This window comes from Peromyscus maniculatus, chromosome 5 (assembly GCF_049852395.1).
Source record: "Peromyscus maniculatus bairdii isolate BWxNUB_F1_BW_parent chromosome 5, HU_Pman_BW_mat_3.1, whole genome shotgun sequence".
NCBI classification, from domain to species: Eukaryota; Metazoa; Chordata; class Mammalia; order Rodentia; family Cricetidae; genus Peromyscus; species Peromyscus maniculatus.
This window is the reverse complement of record NC_134856.1, coordinates 112,604,595-112,627,227: the sequence shown is the minus strand read 5'-3', so window position 1 is coordinate 112,627,227 and position 22,633 is coordinate 112,604,595.

Here is a 22,633-nt window from a genome sequence, read left to right as displayed (position 1 = left end):
CATCCCTGAACAGTTACGCTCAGTATCAGAAACCAGCTACATCTCTGTGGATTTCTCTCTGGCCTGCACCCGAAGCCCTTCCCCACAGCATTCTGGGTCACACTTACCCCCCGACACAGGTGGCAAGAGCCACGGCCAGCATCTCCAGCCCTTGCTCCTCCTATTCTTGCTGTCACTTCTTCAATTTATTACCGGTTAAGATGGCTCTCTGCTCTGACTCTTCCTCAATTTCTTAGTTTCAGAGCTTTGGAGTATTATGTTTTTGTTCCATCTGGCCTTTCCGTTCCTGTCATCGCCCTCTAAGATGTGACATGCCTCCTTGGCTTCCAAGAGCTTCTGCAATAACCCACTTGCTTGTTCTGCTGCCTCCAGCCCTCCCTGTGAGCTCCCTCCAGGCAGCTTTTCTGTGGGCTGCATGTTTCAGTAGCCCCCACAATGTAATATGTCAGCCGCAGCTGGAGACCGACCAGATACCTGAGGACACTCCGACCTCAATCCCTTCATCCGCACGTTTTTATCAAACAACCACAAAAGCCTTGTCCTAACATGCAGCATAGACCATAGAAATTGCTAGTAGGTCACTGCTCAGAGTATAGAACTTGGACCGACTCTCACCCCACCACTTTCTGGCTTTGTAGTTCTGAATCTGGCACACCACCCAATTCCTCTGAAAATATTTCATCATACATGAGAGATTCATCATAATTCATATGCAATGTCTGTTGGGTGCTTGGAAATGGAACATCAATGGATGTGTTGAAAGGAACCATTTTATTGAGTCCCAGGGGAAGGAAGGCTAAGGTCTTCAGTAACTTTGGAAGGTCACTGGCCAAGAACACTCCAAGTGAAAGGACAACTTAGCACAGAAGCTGACATATGAAAGGCCACATTCAGCAGTGGACCTAGAAGACTCCATCTGCTCAAGCAGAGCCGTGAGGGGGCCGCGGCTCTGCAGGTGACTTTCCTGCAGCGATTGCAGAGGCAGATCTCACCTGCAAGGGGGCTGTGTGTAGCCATGCCTGCAATTACACTTGCATGTATAGAGAGATGCCAGAAGAGGCGATTCCAGTCTCTGGAGTGTGGAGGCGTACCCTCATCCGCATCCGAGTGCTCAGAGCATCTCAGAGATTGCGGGCAGTCAGTTGGAAGAACTTCACAAAGGCAGACTGATGCCACACATGAATGGACCTCCTCCTGTCTGGCCTAGACTCTCACCCCTCATGAACTCTTTCTCTCAGAAGCCATTCATGGTGAGCCCTTACCCCCATTTTCTGAGGACAGACAATGAGCTGTACATATCCTGTCACCACCTGGCCCTGTGCAGAGGCAACAGCTTTGGGGGCTTCAAAGCAGCGTTGTTGTTGCTGGCCTCTGCTTCTCCCTGCATGCAATTCTCTCTGCAAATCTCCTGTTTTACTGTATTACTCTCTCGGGCTTGGGGGTGGCATGGAGGGGGGGCCCTCTTCTCTGTGGGAATTGGTGTAGCGGTTGTTTAGATCACATGAAAGATGACAGCCTCATTACAAGGGGTTTTCTTTTGTTTTTAATTTGCACATGACATCCACAAATGTTCATTATAAAGGATGGTTAATGGGGCCCAGAGCTTCAAGATGGAAAGAGGCCCCGCCTGATGCCCACCACTCCCCTTCATGTCAGCAGGGCCTGAGGAGGCAGCCCCTGCCAGGGTCCAGATGTCGTAAGTTCTTCACTTAGCTCCCCACATGTTACTGGATTTGCCCTGTTTGTGTCACCTTGGTTCTGTCTGCTCTGTCCTTGGGAGCTCAGACTTGGGGTCACAAAGAACAGGAAAGCCCATAGAGATATTGGAAACACGCGGGACTGGGGCAGGGTTAGAGCACAGCACCCCCATAAGTGTGCACTCTGTTCAGAGGACCCAGCTTCTTCAAAGAAGACAGGTAAACTCTTTCACACTGGCAATTTGGCAATGAGACTGTTTTATTCTTATATTTTATAAGCATTCCATAATTCTTATTTAAAAAGTTAAATCTGAGGTATTACTTGAAACCAAAACAGGATTTGGATTTTCTAGTATTAAAAATAAATAGAATAATGTGAACTGTCCTTTTGAGGACACTTTTTATCACTTTGTACACAAAAATGTATTTAATGTGAGTAATTAAAAACTTTATAAATACAAAAAAGAAAAATCTTTTTTTTAAAACCCTGACAATACTCCTTAGTATCTTTGTAGCTTGTACATGCACAGGTAGTATTCAAATGGAGTCTGAGGATCAGGAATGGACTTTCTTTTGTAAATAAATTTGAATTTAATTTTATTATTTATATGTGCATGTGTGTATTTGTGTGTTATGAGTATATGCCATGAGTGTGTTGGTGGATCCCAGATGACGAGGTGACTGTCACTCTACCCCAATCTGGAGTTTGGGGCAGTTGTGAGCTTCCTGATTTGGGTGCTGGGAACTGTGCTCAGGTCCTCTGGAGAAAGCAGCAGGCACTCATAACCACCGAGCCACCTCTCTAGCCACAGGAACGTACCTGCTTTACCCTCTACTACCTCTGGCAGGAGAGAAATGACATTGACGCCCCTAGATTACATCGTCTGCAGGATGAAGTGTTCAGAGAAGGGGTGCCATGTCCAGGAAGCAGCAAGGACCACGTCTCTGACACCATATCTAGTGGGGCTAATGACCCAGCCAAATAAATCTCCCCCCCCCCCCAACACAGATGCTAGAACCAACCACAAAGTATTGAAACCTTTCTTCAAAAGAAGAAAGTAATCCCAGCACTCTGGTGACGTGTTAAGCAGATCTCTGTGAGTTTGAGGACAGCCTGCTCTACATAGCAAGTTCTATGCCAGCCAAGGATACATAGTAAGACCTTGTCTCAAAAACAAACAACGGGAAGTTCAAGACTCCTTCCTTAGGGCTAAAGTGTGACTGTCTAGAGCTTGGGGTGAGTCAGCCCTGCTCATGGGTGGTGTTACTTCTGCATCCAGCAAAACAACTAGGCCACAGTAGGAGTGAAATGACCATTGTTGGAATAAGCAGATGGGTGGTCAGCTGGGTGGGCAGATAGAAGAATGATGGGTGGAAGGATGGATGGATGGATGGATGGATGGATGGATGGATGGATGGATGGATGGATGGCATAGAAAGTGAGCAAATTTACTTAAGGCAAGCAGACATGATCACATTTTCTCAGTGTTGTTCACATATTCTGGTCTGCTTTGAGTTCAGTATGAGGATTTAACACAACACTTTCTTTTTACTATGTAAAATGTTTGTAGTATGCAGCGACAGCAATCTTTCCGTGAGTCAACTCATCCTGGTTCCCCAGAGACTGGCCCTGTCTCATCACAGGATGTGCCTCATCTCCAGGAACCCCTAAATCCTGGGGAAACTAAACATCTAGCTGGCCTCGTTAGCACCAGATGCTATTTTAAGAATTTGCAGTCTGAACTTCTGTCTGTGTTTAATATCATGTGGTCACCCAGAGTTACATCATAAAGCTTTGAGTGAAGCATGTTTTAAATTCTGATTACATTCTGTGATCTACAGTACTCTAGTGAAAGATGAGGTTGGGGCTGGAAGCAGTAGTGCTGGTTCTCACCCCCGGCAGGACATACCAAGAACCCCTGAACATCATTCATGGCGCTGAGGCCTCTGGGCTAAGGTCATCATTCCAGCAAGCTAGCTTCTTACTCCTTCATATGCCTCATCATGCACCAGCAAAATGGAGGTCCTCAAACACAGTCTACCCATGCTTCTTGCTAACAGTATAAGTCCTGGCCCTTTTTCATATCAACCTTTTTCATCTGAACCTTGAAATCAGGGAAAATTTCACTCCTCCTAACCCCAAGTACTCACTGCCTTCACAATGCAGCCTCTTTGGTCCTCAGTACACTTCAGCAATCCAAGGGTCCCATCCTCTCTTGTGCTTTGATGTGGCCCATGTCTACCTGCCCACAGCTGGCGAGGCATATGAAAAGGGAGCTTGGGGACTTAAGTCTTCCCCCAACCCACTGAATAACATTTCATGAAGACTCCGTCCACTCAAGTGAAAATATCTTTTCTCCTTTTTCTGTTGTTTTGTTCAAGATATTTAGTGTGCAAACAAAACAATCCATGTAAAGTGTGTTCTCTATGGTGAATGTAAGCTGGTTTATGCATAGTGAGTTCCTCATTAATTCTGCTCTGCCTTCTCTTTTTACAAGGCTAACACCTAAAGAATATAAGTGCGCCCCAATCTTAAGGTTTGTGGGACTTCAAGTAGTATTTGAATTTGATCTCAAGGCAGTAAGCTTCCATGCCTTACATCAAAAATTAAATTTTCAGCATTAAGTTACCAAATAATTAATCTAACTTCATACTTTTCAAACAGTTATAAAAATAAGTAGATAGGATTTTCAGATATGCTCTAGCCAGTGTCCACAATCTTTGCTACATGGGGCTTGTCTTGTAAACTCTTCCCTGGAAGGGACCACAGAGAATGACATTCATTGCAATGTCCTTCCCCTCAGGACCAGGACACTGGATTCACATCCTTCAGACTCCCCTCCATGCTGGAGTGGTTAGAACTCACAGCTTCCACACCTCCCCTTGGTGTTTACCCTTATTTCCCATCCCCACCCTATCATGTTATCACAAAAGACCATTTCAACAGCTTGTCTACTAGAGTTCAGAGCTATTGTGGGCACCTACAGGATAACACTCTCCTAAACATGTCTACAGTGTGACTTTTTCCCACCAGTGATTTCTCTTGCTGCCCCATGCCTGATACCCATTCTTAGTAACACAGATGTGGGTCAGTAATGGAACCTATTTCAACAATTAGAAATATTCCCATTGGGAAAAGTGAAGAGTAGTTTTTATATCCCTCCTCGACTTGGGAAAAGTATTCAAAGCAATGTTTCTTGTGAAATTCCCATGTGCTAAAGCTGCTTAATACTATGCATTTTCCCTGGTAGAAAGTGAAGCATTTCTGATTCTGCAAAATGGCATAGTGGGCATGTTTTGGGGGTATCACTTTCCTTTCCTCCCCTTAGGTGTGGAACGGCAGTCCTGAAGAAGCTGAGAAGGAACCTTAGAGAACAGTCAGTGGGTTCTGTGTTTTTAACTTATCTCCTGCCTGGCATCCGGCAGTCCGGCTCTCTTCGCTTCAGTTCCAGCAATGATGTGCTAGAGGCAATAAAGCCGCTGTAACCATGAGTGAGAGTCCTGCAGTAATATTGAAAGTTATAAACTGATATACAAACCTGAAAGAGAGCGTGTACCCTGTTCTGCAGTTATCGGCTTATCTAGTTGAGCAAACTTTGCCTTGAACGTGTAGTTCAACAGTGCCCGTGAGCGAAAGCAAGCACATTCTTCCCCCGTGGTTAGATCTGAGTCGGGCTAGCAGGCTGATCTGGGAGGTACACTGGTTTTCACATCTTCATTTCAAACGGTGAATGGAGCATAGCGCATGTGAGCAGAAGAAGCTGTCGCCTAGGTTAGGGAAGTGTGTCTCCTTAGTTTTCCTGCCAACATTTGATGGTGACGACCTCTTTGGAGGCACAAGTTAGAAAGTGTTCTGAAGGCCTTCTGTTGACTTTCACAAGTCTCCATAGAATATGGATCTTCTCATAGGCCAGGTTAAAAACACAAATCTCACAGAGACCAGCTGTGAGGCCCAGAATCACCTTAGCTAGGAAGTGGCCTTCCACCTCAAGCTGTCCGGAAATGAAACTGCAAGGCCGGGGTGGAAAGGCAAGGTGACCTGTAAGCAAAAGTCCCATGATACTGTGGCTCCAAGTTGGATTGTGTTTTGTAAACTTTCTTTTGTAGACGTTGGAGTTCTCACCTGGACTCTGTACACTCGAACTTCCCTGCTGTTCAGGAGCTGATGGCAAAGCAGCTTGGCTGTTGGGGAAAAGCGACACCCAGGTTAAAGAAAGGCAGACAACTTCCATTTCAGGCAGCAGAGACTGCGTTCCAAGTGAGAAATAAGGGGGATGGGGTTCCCTCCATATGAACCAATTGCAGTGAAGCTGTTTATGACAAGCACTGTCGTACGGCAATGTAAACTCAACAAATACAGCGGTGACACTTCAGGGTGACCCTACGGTGGCTTCTGGCATACACCAGAGAGACACAAAGGTGTACTTCCATCTCTGAGAGGAGGGGTCCGTGCTCAGAGTCTGTGCCGAGAGACTGTTATAACCGAGGGATTTAAAAGGAACAGAATGGAGGAATGTAGAAGCCATCTATGGCAAGCCTTACACACAGGGAAAAGTGTTCAAGGAGCCAGTGTGACAATGTGCTCAGTGGGTCAAGGGCTGAGGCCTCGGCCAGAACCCCTGTGCTTAGCTCTGGAGCTGAGTGACCAAAGCCAAGCCTCTGAGTCCACTTTGACTGTGTGGAACAGGCCACTCTGGTTATTGTGCAGGACTATAGGAGAGCTGGGGCTCGCAAAGCAATATAAAGATGGACTGGAGTCTTCTCTCTCAGCAGCACTGACGGCTCATCATTCAAGTTAGCAAGACTCGTGTCCTTGAGCCCCTATTCTGCCAGCAACTGGGAGCAGTCTGCAGTGGCAGACACCCCCTCCTTACCCTGGGTTTCCATAGTCACCAGCTCCTGTAGCGCCTACCCTGTGCCTCTGAGACCAGCACACTGCCTTCCTGTAACAGTAAGGGAGGACTCATCACTTAAAGGGCGATTCATTTAAAAATTGGTGTCCCAGTTTTTTAAAGAGAAAGTTAAGGGTTTATATAAAGGTGAGGGGCATTCCCCCCATTTTGATTAAAGGCTCCAGATACCCAGAGGTGGTCCTTTAGGAAGCCACAGGCACCTGAGTCATAGGAATGGGAAGGCTGGCTGGAGAAGAAGCCTGCCTTTTCCCAGGAACAAGGACTTCATGAAAATATCCTGCTTCCCACCACTGGGAGAGGACCAGGGTGAGTGGAGGGGTCAGGAAGAAGAAAGCTCATCAAAGAAGAGTATCAGCTGAAAATTGGAAAAGAATGGGCCCATCCCATTGTTTCCACTGAAGCCATGTCATGAGAACAGCCTCCTGGGGCTCAGTTTCCTGTTTGTCCTCCTGTCTTTTCTCGTGAGAATGCAGGCCCAGACAGCAGGCCTGTTAGTGGTTTGTGACAGTTGGGGGCTCTGGGACGTCAGCTGGAAATAAAGGACAGGGAACACCACTTCACGGGCAATCACCTATCCGAGGCAAAGACGCTCGTCACCAGCCGCTCACTGGACTGCCAGGCAGCCTAAGTATTCAGTTCCTAAGACACATTATCTGGACCAAGGAAAGTACACGAAATGGGAGCACAATATGGTCTGCTGGCACAAGCTAAGCATCTCCAATCTGAAAAGCTGCCAGTCTGAAAAGCCCGAACTCTGGACATTTGGTTTCAGACCTTTCAGAGGGGGCTCTTCCATGTGTCTGCTAATAAGAGTTCAACTCAGTCTGCTATTGGATCCTAGCTCGTCACTGTTAGAGGGTGAACACGGGTCTGCTAAATCTCAGCTCCAGAGCACAGGCGTTAAGTCACCACGGCAGGAGATCACTCTTTCCGAGAAAATCTGAGAAGAAAATCTATTTCTATCCTTAGAAGTAGTCGTCTTCATTTCTATACAAAGCTGGGGTTGAATTGAAAAACAAAACAAAACAAAACAAAACAAAACAAAACTGCACAACTCATCGCTCTTTCTCCCTGGTTAGAATCAACCTTGTTTTCCTATCAGGACCATAGAAAATAGAATGCAAGTGAAACCAAGGCCCACAGAGAGGTCTAAAGGTCAGAGGAATAACACTTACAGCTAGGAAGAAAAGTGTCTCAACTGAGCTTGTGTGGTAAGAGACATCGAGGGTTCCTGTTTGTGTTCCTGGTTTTAGGTAGATTAGTATAAGATAAGATAGATAGGTAAGGAGGTAGATAGGTAGACAGACAGACTGATAGACAAACAGACAGCTAATGCATAAAAAGGAGAAGGGAGGGAGAATGAGAAAAATCACCAACTAGTCTGTCCTGTTTCTTGTTGATTTGTATTTTTATGTTATTATTACTTATTATATGTTTATTTATATGTTATGTATTTATCATTATATATTACTTATTTTAAATGGAATGCAATACAGAAAATATAAAAAGTAATCATAAAAATAAGTAAAACAATAAAAGCGTAACGTCTTCACACTACTGAGGCTGAATGAACTCTTGTCACAAAGCCTACAGCTCTCCCCCGGCGTGGCCACTGGAAGGTTCCACACCAGGACACGGGAGTCAGCACAGCACCTCACGGTTCCATCAGCTATTTCCTCAGTGGGCTTCAAGGTCACAGTCCTCAGCAGAGCCCAGAGGCAACAGAGACCTCCTCGGATCACTGGCTCTCCACTGTGGGAAGCAGGCCTCCAGCTGGGCCGGGTCGCCCCTCCACCCACACACTCATCCCACTCTCATCGGAGGTCCAGAAATAACACCACCATGCCTATCTTCCTTCCAGCTGCAGGCTTAAGACAGAGACTTGAAAGACAAGAAATAAAAGAAAAAGCACGTCTTCCTGTTCCACCAGTACTAAACACAGATGGCCGAGGACTCCCCACGCAGTTGCCCCAAGTTTCATCCAGTCTGACCAAGCAGGCCCGCGGGAGGGAAAACGCGTTGTCACTCTGTAAGACAGTCAGGAAGTGGCTGCTGGGACGCGCGGCGGTTGACTGCACTTGTCTGCCCTGACGCAAACGGGAGCAGGGTCTGGAGAGAAGATCTGGGTGGCGCTGGGCCTTTGTCCTCACTCTGAAGACCTCCCTGCACCCTGCTTGCTGATGGCTTATTCTGCTCCTCTGGTTTTGCTCAGCAGTGGCAGTCCGTCGTCGGTCGGTCGGCAGCTGGCTTCCTGTGGAAGCCCCTTCTACCAAGGCAGCCCCATCTGAAGGAATCCTTAGGCTAATCCTGAAAGCAAAGGCAAGCTGAGGCTCCCTCATGCTCAAGTTTAATCGAACATTCCCCGGGTTACTGCAATGCTAAAGGGGAAGAGCTCAGGCGCAGGCCATACTGACCTCCACAGACCTCGGAGAAAGTGGAGGTCCACTGTTATGATTCCAGTGGCCTTCCTCCCTACATCCTTTGCCCGGGTCACTTCGTCCTCAGTCTCTGGCAAAACCTCTAGAAGCCAGAAAACTTCCAGCTGTTTCTACAAAACCTTTATACCCTCATCCCCAGAGGTTCTCCCGAGGACTGTATTAAAAATGAAATGAAATTTTATAACAGCAGGTATTATATTGCCAATTTTCACTGTGCGCTCTACAGGTGCACAATGTGGACTTGGTATAACCATTTGGAAATCAAGCACTTGGTCCACACTACAAGCACCATTCTAAATTTTTTACTATTAATATATGAGATTAAACTTACATCATTTCAACTTGAAGTACCTTTCCCAGAAGCACACCCGTGGCAGCTTCCAGGAACACACTTTGACCAGAGGGAGGAGGGAACTCAAAGCCAGAGCCCAGGGTCCAAACCCTTTATCTGGTACTTACTGGCTGAATTTCTTTGTGAAGTTGCTCAGTTTTGTCCTGTGTAAACTAGAGCTAATAATAACAACTTCACTGGCTCATTGTGATGACACACTGTGAAGATAGATATGAGAGCAATTTAAGCTAGAAAGATAAACACTGTTGTTTAAGGGAGTCAGGAGTAAGTAAGCCCAAACAAGCCCGGGGATGTTCCATTTACTCTTCATGGTCTCATTGCTAAGTGGGGAAAAAATACATTCTTTTCACAAAGAGAAGAAAAATATAAGGTGCGTCTGTCCGCGAGGGCTGCCACACAAAACACCAGAGCCTAGGCAGTGTACGCAACAGCAGTTCATTCTCTTATAATTCTAAAGGCTGAAGTCCAAGATGAAAGTGTGGGCGGGGCTGGTTTCTCCTCAGTCCTCTTTCTTAGGCTTGTACATGATGCCTTCTCCTTGGGTCCTCACAGAGTATCTTAAGCCTCTGCCACCATACCAAAACAGCTTAGCTCATTAACTTAAAAAAGAGAAAGGCTTTCTCTGTTGGCTCATAGTTTTCAATGTTCTGACCTAGGACAGGTTGGCTTCACGTGAGAGAGACTTTTATTTCAGAAATATGTAATTGGGCAAAGCCACTCACTGCTGGCAAAGAGAGGAAGAAGAATACTGGGGCTTCATAATGCTCTTTGGGGCACACCTGTGATGATTTAAGTACCCTATACTAGGCTCCACCTCCTGCTAACAACATCACCCTGGAGAGCAAGCCTTAAACACATGGATCTTGGAGGATACTTATTCTACAAATCATAGCCCAGTCTCTCCCCATGTCTGTCTTCATTTCCTTTTCTTATGCATACATCAGTCACACTGGTGCAGGACCAGCCTACTGCTCATTTGAACCTTGCTGCTTGAAACACCCTTTACACATTCAGACACATTCAGTCACATTCTGAGGACCTGGTGGCAGAGTACCCAGGAGGTACAATTCAGCCTTCACTCGGGAATCCCACAATTTCATTTACTCTTTTGTTCTTTAATTTTAGCAGTCAAGTCCATCCAAACTGTAGTGTCAGATGTCAGTGGGTCCTGAACTTGGGCTTGATTTTGCTATAGTTTGATATAGAGCCACACTCAGCATCCCAGAACCTCTGAGACTATAGGACAGAAGTACCACGGCCCCACAGAGTCCCAAGTGTGCAAAGGCTGAGCCCAGGCAAGCTGGAGCTCCTGGTGAACCACTCTCCAAACAGTCCAAGAACAAGTTCCGCACTATTGCCAAAACCCTGGACTTGCTCTTTCAGTGATACTGGGCACAGAGTAAAACGAATGCTAAGAAACTTGATCTTGATAAGAATGTGTTCCAAAGTCCCTTTTGTGCTTCAAAATAACTGAACAAAAATGCTCCAACATTTGCATATATGTCATAGATAATGGCTACAACAGTGTCTAACATTCAGTGGACATGGAACTGTCACTTTGTGTCCATATGCAACAAATGTTCTGTTTTTTTTCCTGCACTTAAAACTTCAAGCAGTGCATACTCAATGTCACAGTTTTTAAAACTTAGTGTTGAGCTAGGTATTTAACTGAGTGGCCAAGTGCTGGTTTAGCATGCAGAGATCCTGAGTTCTATCCCCAGTACTGTACAAGGGGGGAAAATACTTATACTATCTCTTTATATGTTAAAAATATCTACATTTTCTTTTTTTGCTTATGGCCAAGAAGTTGTGTTCTGAAGTACAAAAAAAAATTACATAATTGGATTTGATCAAAATTTAAAATTTTTATTTCAAGAAGACAGCATCAAGAGCCAACAGGAAAAAGCATTTGCAAGAGATGCAGAACTATTCTGTCTACTCATCACCACGCTTCCTAGCAGAGCAGAGGCTTCCTAAACACTCCTTGGGTGGATGAATGACTGAGAAGTCCCTGTGGGTTCCCTTACTCCTTCATCGCTTTAGCATTTCACCTCAACTGGGGGGGGGGGGGGAGGGTTGGCCATTTAGAAACTGTTCGTTTTCGTTCAAGAAGGAGCCTAGTTCAGTAGTATGATGATGCTATTTGCCATCTGTATCACACTCCTTCCTCCCAAGCCTCGGGAATCATTTCAGAAGAGGGGGTGGAAAGATTCTAAGAGCCCGAAGTAGTGGATGACTTTGAGGGAACAGTGTTTACTGGACACAACAGAGCAGTGGTGCTCACGAATTCACAGAAGTTGAATTGGCAGGCATAAAATCTGTGCAAGCTGCAGCTGGACAGAAATCTTAGCATGAGGGGGAAGGGGTACATGCAGCCTAATCTCTAGATAATCTATTGGAAATTGATGGCTAGGAGGAGAGTCAGTTTTCTTTAAGGATGTGGCCCCTGATTGGGTGGCCACAGTTTAGTAGGAAGGCAGATATCAAGAGTATATGGACAGCACCAACTGTACTTGAGATTAAAAAAAAAAAAAGATACAAAGGAACTCTTCCTCTAAACCATCTAGAGCTGGAGACCACATCCAATCCCTTTCTTACAAGTCAGCTTAATCATTCGTTTCCAGCATCAACCAGGATTTCTAAGAAGTGGTATGTTTACAACTGCTTTGTGTTCAGGCTATAACATACAGCTGCCATTTGTCAATCCTCTGAACAGGCTTTCAAGCCCCTTTGAATTTGAGTTTCTGTGGATTAGAATCCAAATTAGCCTCAAATAAATCTCTTGTTGTTATTGTTCTTGACTCAGTTAGTTTTATTTAACCAGCCCCACACCCCACCAGACTGGCACAACTTGGCTCATGCTAAAGATGGGATGAAGTAGGGAAAGATGGGGAAATAACTATCCAATGCTAGAAGAAAGTTGATCACATGTGTCTGCGTTTCTTCCTTCTCCTCGTTCTATGCAAGGATATCTGAGCAGGTAGTCAGACAAAGGACAGTGGTCAGGAGGCACACAAGGGCTCTGCTGTTATCTCTCATGAGTACTATCTGAAGATCTCCTGTGTGGAGCCCACGGCAAAGAAGGTTTCACAACCATGCCATGCTAGATACAGATGAACATTCTATGCTCTTCTAGACTGAGCAGGAGAGGGGGAGAGTTAGAGAAACAGGGGCCAACCCTTGAGGTCTTTATTTATCCACAGGCTGTCAGATTGCCCAAGCACGCAGGAAAAAGTTTCAGGAGGGTGGGAACCATTTGGGAGTTTCAGGCAGGGTCAGGCTGCTGGCAGCCCAGTAGACTGTTTAATGAAGGTCTCTGAGTAAGTCAACCTAAGTCCAAGTGGTCTCTGAACTCACAGCCAACTAGTATGAGTCTGTGATTTCAGGGTTCAGGACACATTGGGCTGATGTCATTAGATATTGAAGCAAAAATGAAACCAGTGAACCAAATAATCCGTCTTTAAGAGTAGATTCATAGCTTTAGAAATGTTCCTCTTTATGAAAAACTCATTTTCATTTAATTTCATTTAATTGCTCATAAAATTCATCTTAAAAATCTAAGATTAGTTCAAAGTCCATATAAAACAAATAATCAGGTATAGTGTGTATGTGTATGTGTGTGTGTGTGTGTGTGTGTGTGTGTGTGTGTGTGTGTGTGTGTACATCAACTAGATGTCTACTGTTATGAGGTCACCTGCAGTGGCCTCAGCACTCCCAAGTCTGTGAGTCTGGCCAACAGAAGGAGCTGCTTCAGTTGTCTGTTTATAGCCTGGTCTTTGCACTGGCCAGAGTGACACCAACATGGGTGTAATGTCCAGCTTGAATTAATTTTGTCTCGGGGAACATAAATTTATCCAACATTAGCTGAGCCTCAACTTACTACTTTTCTAACTGCAAGCCACATACTTTGAAGTTGTAGTTAATTACAAAAGGAGACATCTTTGGGGGAATGTGATTCACACTAAGTCAATTTTCAGATCTACCAAATTGAAGTTTTCAGAGGACACAAATCATCTCCCAGATCTTCAGTTCCAATGCACTACGGTTCTGATCCCTGTGACACAGGTCTCCTTGGGAGTTATAACAGGCCTGCTTTTCTGAAATCAAAAAGTAGAGTCAGCTATAAAGTGACTTTTTAACTGTGTTCTCAATGTAAGAAATCTCAAAAGAATCTAAAGTCTGAGTTTAGACTATTAATGTTTCACTTGATCTCTCATTTTATCCCTCCTTCTTCCTGATACATTTGTGCCAACCCACTTTATTTCAGCAAACAGAGGGGAAAATTACCATATCAACTTATCCATAAACTCATCCTTTATTTCCATTTGGAGGGTGGTGGAGTGAATTTGTCATGTTCTTCATTTTAAAATGGACAATTTAGGGTAGAAGAAAAAACAAAATAATTCCAAGAAGCCACTTGCCAGGTGCCACCAACACTCTGTATCTGAGGACTCAAACAACTGTGGATCAAAAATGTTTGGGTGGTGTTGGGGGTGGGGGACACATCTGCACTAAACGTTTAGTTAGACACCATTGCCAAATCCCTAAAAGTACAGTCCAGCAACTATTTAGCTAGACTTTTTACTACATCATACATTTGAAGTAAGACTTAAAGTCTACGAGTGGACGTGCGAAACCTCAATCTTATGCAAGAGTCTTGAGCATGCTCAGATGGTGGAACCCACGGGTTCCTGGTACCAGTCCCCTGTGGACCTGGACACGGGAGATGGCTGTGCTAACTGGGACTCTCCAATCCCAGCTGTGTAAGCTGTGTAGCTCTGCATTTGTCTCCAAGACTTAACTCAAGTGGTGGCTGAAGTGACAGTCACCTGAACAAACCAAGAAAGACTAGCTCTACTTTTGATTAAAAAATAAAACAAAAGGAAAGGATACATTAAAAAACAGCCCACACCTTTCTTTACTCTTTGGTTTCACCTGATTGTTCTTTCTCGTCCTTTTTTTTTTTTTAAATGGTAAACTTACCTAATAATGGGTTTGATCTGCCTTAGTTCAGCCATGAGAGTTATCTTAAATTAACTGTTTATATCAGTGTTTGTCCTTCCAAATGCCAGTGTTGAAACAGGAGCTGATAGGATGGGTACCTTCAATGCTATCACCATTTTCCCTGAGAAAAGGTGTGAGTCTTATTAGAATAAGATAAGGGAAGTATGAAATGGGTGTACTCTACTTACAGTCAATATGAGAAGTCCCACCTGAGATTAGCCCATGGAAACTGTAAATTAAGTATGAAAACATTGTCTAAAAACATGGAAATGGCCATCACACCTTTTAGGAACTCCCATGGGGCAGGCGCCTCTGGAAAATTACCCGTGTTTCTGGGCTGCACCCACTCATAACACTTCCCCTTATGGTATTCAAGGGAGTGATGCCTCACCCAACAGGGTCATACAATCCAACTCTCCTGCTGTGTGAATCTAGGAGAAGATCCCGTGCAGGCCAGGGTCTAAACATCCTCTGGCTCCTAGGTCCACTCATCCTGTAGGCTTCTCCTCCAGAGCTGCAAAGGGCTTCCGGTGGTAGGACAACCTACCCTCTAGCTTGCCTTCATATGACCCCATTATTCTGAACTAGTCCTACTGCCTCGGGCTTTTGACTTCCTGGTTGCCAGTCCTTCAAACTCCTGGGCCTTTTCAGATAATTCTACATCTCCAGTTCCTTTCACCTTACCCAGTGAATGCTGAATGAAGAAAAACAGGGATTCTTCTCCCTGCTCTGTCTCAAATATGTTCATCAAAAATAAGTAAGTTAGGACAGGAAACTGTAAACAACAGGCCAGAATCCAACACACCTTCCCACAGCATATGGTTATAGATCAGGACTGGGATAGAAGGGGTCAGGAATCTGTCTTCCTTTCCACTTGTATTGGTTGTATGTTTCATTGCTGTCATTCCTCTGTGTTACAGGGCTTCGTTCACAGGTGGGTTTGATTCAGTTGGACTTTCTGTCTTTATTTTCAAAGTGGGAGGGAAGATGGATGGATTGATAGATATGTGGGCCAGTGAATAGGTGGATGAGTATGTAGATGGGTAAGGTAAATGGATGTAAGGACAAGTGGATGGATAGACAGAAGAACATCTAGATCACCAATAGATAGATGGATGGATAGATGAGCTACTGGGTGGATGAATGAATGAATTAATGAACAAATGAATGGTTAAGTGACTATATAGATGAGTGGATAAGTATGTAGATAGATAGATAGATAGATAGATAGATAGATAGATAGATAGATAGATAGATAGATAGATGCTATTGTATAGTGATTGCCTCTGAATTGAAACATTTCACACTGGGGAGAAGTCATTAAAACTTAAGAAGTCCTAAAGAAAGGTTTGTTAAGACTCTGAAAGTTCTAAAGGAAGACTCGTTGAGATACAGGAAGTAAACAACTCACAAATTTTAGAAAGTCCCTAAAATTTACCAGATGCACAAGGTCTTTCCCACCCCAGAGTTGTATAAGCATGAAGCACTGAGGAGAAGAGACTACAAAGCATGTCAAGATGCTACAAGTTGCACAGAGAGCTCCATGATTCCACCTTTCATGTGTAGTCACTTGTGCTGGGGTGGGCTTTGGGTGATGAGGTTGCCTTTGAGTTGCCCATGCTCCTATAAATCACCTTTCACCCATAATCCTGTAGGAACCCCCAATTAACCCATTGATTCAAAAAATCCATCTGGCAGTGTCATTACTTTGCTCTATCATCAGTTTTCTTCCTATAAGGGGTAATAGGTGTTTATTCATATGACCTCAAGAACAGTGTCACACAACATGTAGGTTGATAAAATGATAAATGGATAAACAGAAAATAGAAGGATGGATAAGACAGATGAATGAGTGTACTGATGGATGGATAGATGGTAGATGGATATATGGATGAATGAATTATTAACAGGTAGGGGCAGGCAGTCACTATGGAAGAACTATCTGTTGAGCTGTTGTTCTCACATGTACACTTCACAGCCTGTATCATGTGACTCCTGAGAGTACCAGGGTTTTATGAACACACTTTAATCACTCACCCCTACCCCAATCACAGCAATGGCATAATAAGCCTGACTGTCCGGCTATGTTTGTAAGATGACCGTTCTGAAAAAGCAGAATGCCCTGGGCAGGATTCCAACAGTTTTTGCAATAGTGTCTTTTCCATAAAGCTCCTAAGAGCTTTTTCACTTGTGGAAATAGGCAATCATGTTGTTGTTGAGTTTTGGTTTAACTTTGTTTTTGCTAATTCAAGAGACAAAAGGCTGCAACCGAGTTTCCTTTCTAGAACATGAGCAAGCTTCCAGCTCTCAGCCCCGTGCTCTCTTGCCTCTGAATTACTATTGAAACTTGTGATTCTGAAAGGTCATCTATACCTTGGCTCTCTGTCTCTGAACATTGACACTACAACACTGTTTTCTTACAAAAAAAAAAAAAAAAGGCAGACATCTGCTACCCAAGAAAGCAAGACAGTGAATGAAGCCTGCCATTATCTTTATCTTCCAGGACACCTGGCTGGCTGGCACTGCCCAACAGCAAAATGCCATGAAGGGAGGAACCTTGCCTTCCCCTGGCATCAGCAAGCACACTTCTTGCTTGGGAACTAGATTGAAAAAGAATGGATTGATGTATAAAGCATGCTTACACTCAAAGCTTCCTCCAAAGCCCTCGGATTCTGAGATCCCAGGGCCCCTTTTCTATCTGTAACAACAGGAGAGTTGAATTTTGAAGACTTCATTTGTACCCACACCTGTGGCTTACCTATTGTAGAACTTTCTCTACACCACCTTGCTTACTCTGCAGCTGACTCTCCTCATCTGGATATGGAGGTTACCTGCCTGGTGATAGGTGCTGTGTTTTAGGTGCACAGACTCAGCCTATAAATTCTTCCCACCCTCACTCTGCTCCTTCCAAAGCTCTAATCTTCCATAGAAGATAATATTAAAGAATAAGAGAGAGGCAAAATGTAAGAAAAGAGGGACACCTTGCTAAGTGACTCTGCATCCCTGAACCCCATGATGTCCGAATAGCAATCCCGAGCTGAGGACTTCTCAGCACACTTGTGACATGGAGGCAATGGAATGTCAGGCTTTCAAGGGACTATACAGGAGAATCAAGGAGCATTTAAACCATAACCTTTGAGAGCAAAGGCTGAAAAGAACTCCAGAAAGGTGGGTCCATGTGAGATCCTTGGTATTTTAGGACTTTCTGTTGAATCTTGACAGGGACACTCCAATAATATCTGAGGAAGAAGTCCTGTAAAGCTGTCTTAGTCATTGTTCTGTTTCTGTGAAGAGACACCATGACTATGGCAACTCTTATAAAGGAAAGCATTCAGTTGGGGCTGGCTTACATTTCAGAAGTGTAGTTCATTATCATCACGGTTGGAAGCATTGTGGCACATAGGCTGATAATGGTGTTGGAGTGGTAGCTACAAGTTCTACATCCAGATCTGCAGACAGCAGGGAGAGACAGAGAACCACTGGGTCTGGCTTGAGCTTCTGACACCTCCAAGCCTGCCCCCAGAGACACACTTCCTCTAATAAGGTCACACCTATTCCAACAAGGCCACACCTCCAAATCTTTTTAAACAATACCACTCCCTACGAACTTATGTGGGCCATTTTCATTCAAACTACCCCAAGCTGTCAGTAAGAAATAGGTGAGATCAAATCTAATGGAAAGGAGGCTGCGGCAAACAAGACAGTGGGCCGAGATGTGATGCAAAGGGAGGCCTTCGGCAGACCAATGTTCACAGCTGCTGAACATCACTGCTGAGCTGCACCCCAATGTGTGGCCCGGTGGGAGACGATGTAAGCTAAAGAGCCACAGCACACCTTGTAGAATGCCCTTACACATCCCCAGCACTGGGTGTGGGACCAGCTGGCAGGGGTGAGTATGCACTCTTGTGTGCCCAGCATCACATGGTGAAGGGGCATCCACTTGCCCAGAGATATAGCCTTGCCAAGTTTTCTCCTAGATGCTTTAAAAACGATTCACACTTTACATCTGAGTGGGAACTTTTGAGGTTACTTGACATTTTGAGATTAAATCATCTCTACTAGAAGAGGATTTTTTTTTCCAACAAAAATGAAACAGTATTCAGGCTTGACTACAAAGGAGAAAAAAGTTCTGTTCTGCATTAAAACACTGTACTTTAAGAAGAGAACCAGCATCCACCTAAAAAGTATAGCTAACTACTGGCCTCACTTTTTACCAGGTTGGAGCCAGCAGCAGTTCATGTCTTACAACAATCTCTTCATAAAATAACGCCAATGAATGCTCATGAGAAATAAGGAACTGGATCCAAAATAGTTGACGTCTGTTTATTGAGACAATGAGTGCACAGGGAAGGGGGGGCTACATAGGTGTTTGGAGGGGGTGGTTGTGCATGTTGCATACAGTTTAGTTTTAGTTATAAGTAGGTGACAGATATAAATGAGAATGGGTGGGTGGATGGATGGATGGATGGATGGATGGATGGATGGATGGATGGAGGCAGGCAGGCAGGCAGACAATGAATGCATAGATTATTGGTAGCTCTTGAAACACAGAAACATGGGATCCAGTGCCCTGGGATTTTCTGGGGCATCCATGTCTGGCAAGAGTCATATCAAACATCCTCTGTGGCAGCCCCTCCCCAACACAGATCGCCCACACACAGAACTTTAATGATCTGAGGCAGATTCCTTTACTGCTCTGTCTCAAAAAATGTCTGAGATGCCTTACAGATGAGAGCTCTCCAGCAGAGAAAAGCAGTGATTGCTCCTGGCAAGGCACTGGAGAGCTGACTTTGCCACAAAGGACCTCCCCACAGCTTGGCTTTTTATCCACCACAGAGTCCCCATTAGAAAAGCCTCTCCAGGGCCTCAAGAGAAGAAAGCAGCCCAAGGCCTTCAGAGGTCTCCAGGACAGAAGCCAGCTAAGGAGCAGACTCTCTGGTCATATTCCAATGGATCAGAACCTCTACTGAGCCTGTTTGTAAATTCTTCCAGACAGGGATGCAGTTTGACCTCAACATGAAAAAACAGACTTTCTCAGACAGTGAGGGCCAAAGTACAGTCTTCAAATAGCATAATGCCCAAGACATTGGCTCTCTCTTTTTCTTAGTGGATTAAAGTCTCCCAAATCTCCTAAAAGAGAGTTCAGAGGGTAACTCAAATAACCAATGTGCTCCTCTACATAGGAGCTTCATTGCAGCCATAGAAAGTTCAAGGTGGGTAGAACAAGCAGTCTCAGCAGAGAGTGCTTCCAGATGGATGTCACAGGGCACACTTATTTGGAGGTGTGCTGTAGAATACTCCTTTACACTGTATGAATATATGTCACTGTGATTGGTTTAATAAACAAGCTGACTGGCCAATAGCTGAACAGGATCAAGTCAGGCAGGAGAACCAAACTGAGAATAATGGGGAGAAGAAGGGCAGAGTCAAGAGAGATGCCCAGCCAGCCACCAAGCAAGCAGGATGTGTAGAAAATGAGGTAACAAGCCATGAGCCACATGGCAAATCATAAATAAAAATATGGCTTAATTTAAATGTAAGAGTTAGCTAGTAACAAGCCTGAGCTATTGGCTGAGCATTTATAATTAATAATAAGCCTCAGTGTGGTAATTTGGAAGCAGCTGCTGGGATGGGAAAACTCTGCCTCCAAAGAGGTATGGGGAACAAGCAAAGCGTCTTCTATATATATTGGTTGAATTACGAAAATCAAGCAGGCCACACTTAATTTGCTCATTTTCCACTTGGGTGCCTTCCTGACCTTCAGTCAGGGCTGAGCTTTTGATGATCACAGTTAATGCAAACACAAACTGTGCAAGCTGGTCAAGCACCACTTGGCTCCTGCCTGCTCCAGAGTAAATCAGATCCACAGCATGCTGGCCAGTTTTGCACAACAAGAACAAGCCACCAAGGATTTGTATCTTGCAACAAACATTTGGTTAGCAATTTCAGCTGACTGGAACTAGGCTGTGCTGAGGGTTTTGGTCAAGTTCACACTTAGATGGGAAGTGGGTGGGTTATCCTGCTCTGTCCACAGGTCTCCAGGGAAGTGAGTAAAATTTCTTGTACTGCAGATTGGAATTGGCATGCAAATCACTTTTGGCACTTTTTATTGGTTACATCAGCTCACAGAGTCAACTGCTAGTCAATACAGTCTTTGATCAGAGCCACAGAGTCCAAACACAAAGGTGCTGCAAAGGAAAAACTGTACAGCTAGTTTTGGTTCCCATGAAAATGGGGAAAGCAACATGTATTAGTCTTCTAGAGTTATCCGAACAAAATGGCCAGGCTTGGTGCTTTAATAATTAGAAATTGTTCTCAGTGTGGGAGTCTGGTAATCCAAGGTCTAGCCTGGGCATGGCTGGATTCTCCTAGGCCTCTCTCCTTGGCTTTCAGGTAGTGTCTTCTCCCTGGTTTCTCATTTGGTATTCTGGTGTATACAGTATGTACATGCCCAAATAGTGTCTCTTTGTAAATCATTCCCTTCCTGTAGAGATACCAGTGAGATTGAACCAGTGTCATCCTTAACAGTATCACTTCTAATAAATTGTCCCTCTAAAGGCCTATCTCCAAATATATTTGTTTTTCTGAAGTGCTGGAGATTAGAAGTCAAATAAATGAAATTAGAGGGAAAGACAACTTAACCTACAACAGCATTTAAATCTGTAACACTAAGATAAAGAGATGTCATCTTTATGAGGTATGGGTCAATAACAGTACACCTAAGTGCATAAAACAGACAGCTTTTATCCCCTGCATCTTAGATATGCAGGTTCACCAGCTTCCTGTGTCCCAAATTCCCAGTCAGCCAGGGCTATGTGCATCCACTTACATTTACCCTCCTTTGTACTAACAGGGAATGTCTCTTTTGAAAAATATTACTTACCAAATCAGAGTTTAAATCAGAGAACAATAGATACCACTAACTTTTTTATGTGGTTGCTGGTTCAGCATCCATGTTAAGCCTTAGCTGGGTGAAACTCAGCTGCACTAGTCACCTTGATCTAATAGAAGACTTTCACTCACTGTAGAGATGAGATATAGCCCACCTGTTCCTTACCCCATTGACCACAAACCCAACACAGATGCAGCTAATTTAGAATGCCAGCTAATCACAATAAAACCTAAATGTCAACACCAGATTCATGTAAACATGTTCCCCCTTCCCACTTATCAACCCCCAACTCTCTCTGGGAAGTAGAAAGGTTGATGGATGATGCCTATGGACATTAGTAAAGCCGTGGTCCCATAAATCCTTGTTGTCCCCATCCCACCTTTGCTTCACTGGTTGAGCTATCTCCTGCTTCCAAATTTCCATCAGAACCCATCTGCACCCCTGACCTCTCTGAAACCTGTGGGTAGTAATTTGGCTTCAAGAATTGCATTGTCATTCCTCTCCTGCATATCACAACATAGGCTGATCTAACTTCCCTCTAGGCTGGGCTCACCTAAAGAGTAGCTGTCTTGGCTTATGCCCAATCAAAATAGAAAGGCTTCAAAATCAAATTAGAAAGAAGCCATAGCAATAAAAATTGCGACATTAGAAAATTTCACGGCCTTTCAAATCTGGCATAACCTTCTGTAGAGTACAGTTCTATACTGTATGTCTGTCCTCAGACAAATGACTAATGCTGGGGTAATGTTGAAATCCAAGCAGGAAGAAACTGATCCTCCATTCCTCCCAGTCAACACTGAAGAGATAAAGCATCATGGGGTCCCCAATACAATGAGGATTCCTAAATAGGAACACAAGAGTAGTTTATTCTTAATATAAATCCTACCCTTATATATAAAATGAACCTGGGAAAGAAGAGCCTTGATCAGTTCTAGAAATTAAATCATTTTACACCCCAAGGACACTCTCCATTAAACTTTAAGGATTTCTGCATTCTCTGTTCCTTTGGGTGCCTACTTCAGAATATCCCTGGTTAGCAAGTATGTTTGTGATGGCCCTAGGCATCACATATGATGCATTTTTTTTTCTGCTGAAGACTTAAAATGTACCTGCTTGGGGTTTAGTGTTGGGGAGGGAGGGCCAGCCCAGCAGCCAGGCATGTGCTTAGCATATGTGGTAGAAGCTTGGGTTCAGCCCTCATCATCTCACACACTCATACACACCCATATAACTCTAATAAGTAAGCCTGCAAGTGCCAAAGAAAACTCGATGATTGTGCAAAATCTGCCTTCCTACTAACCAAAATGCCAGCCTCCTTTGATCAGCACAGGGAGTGG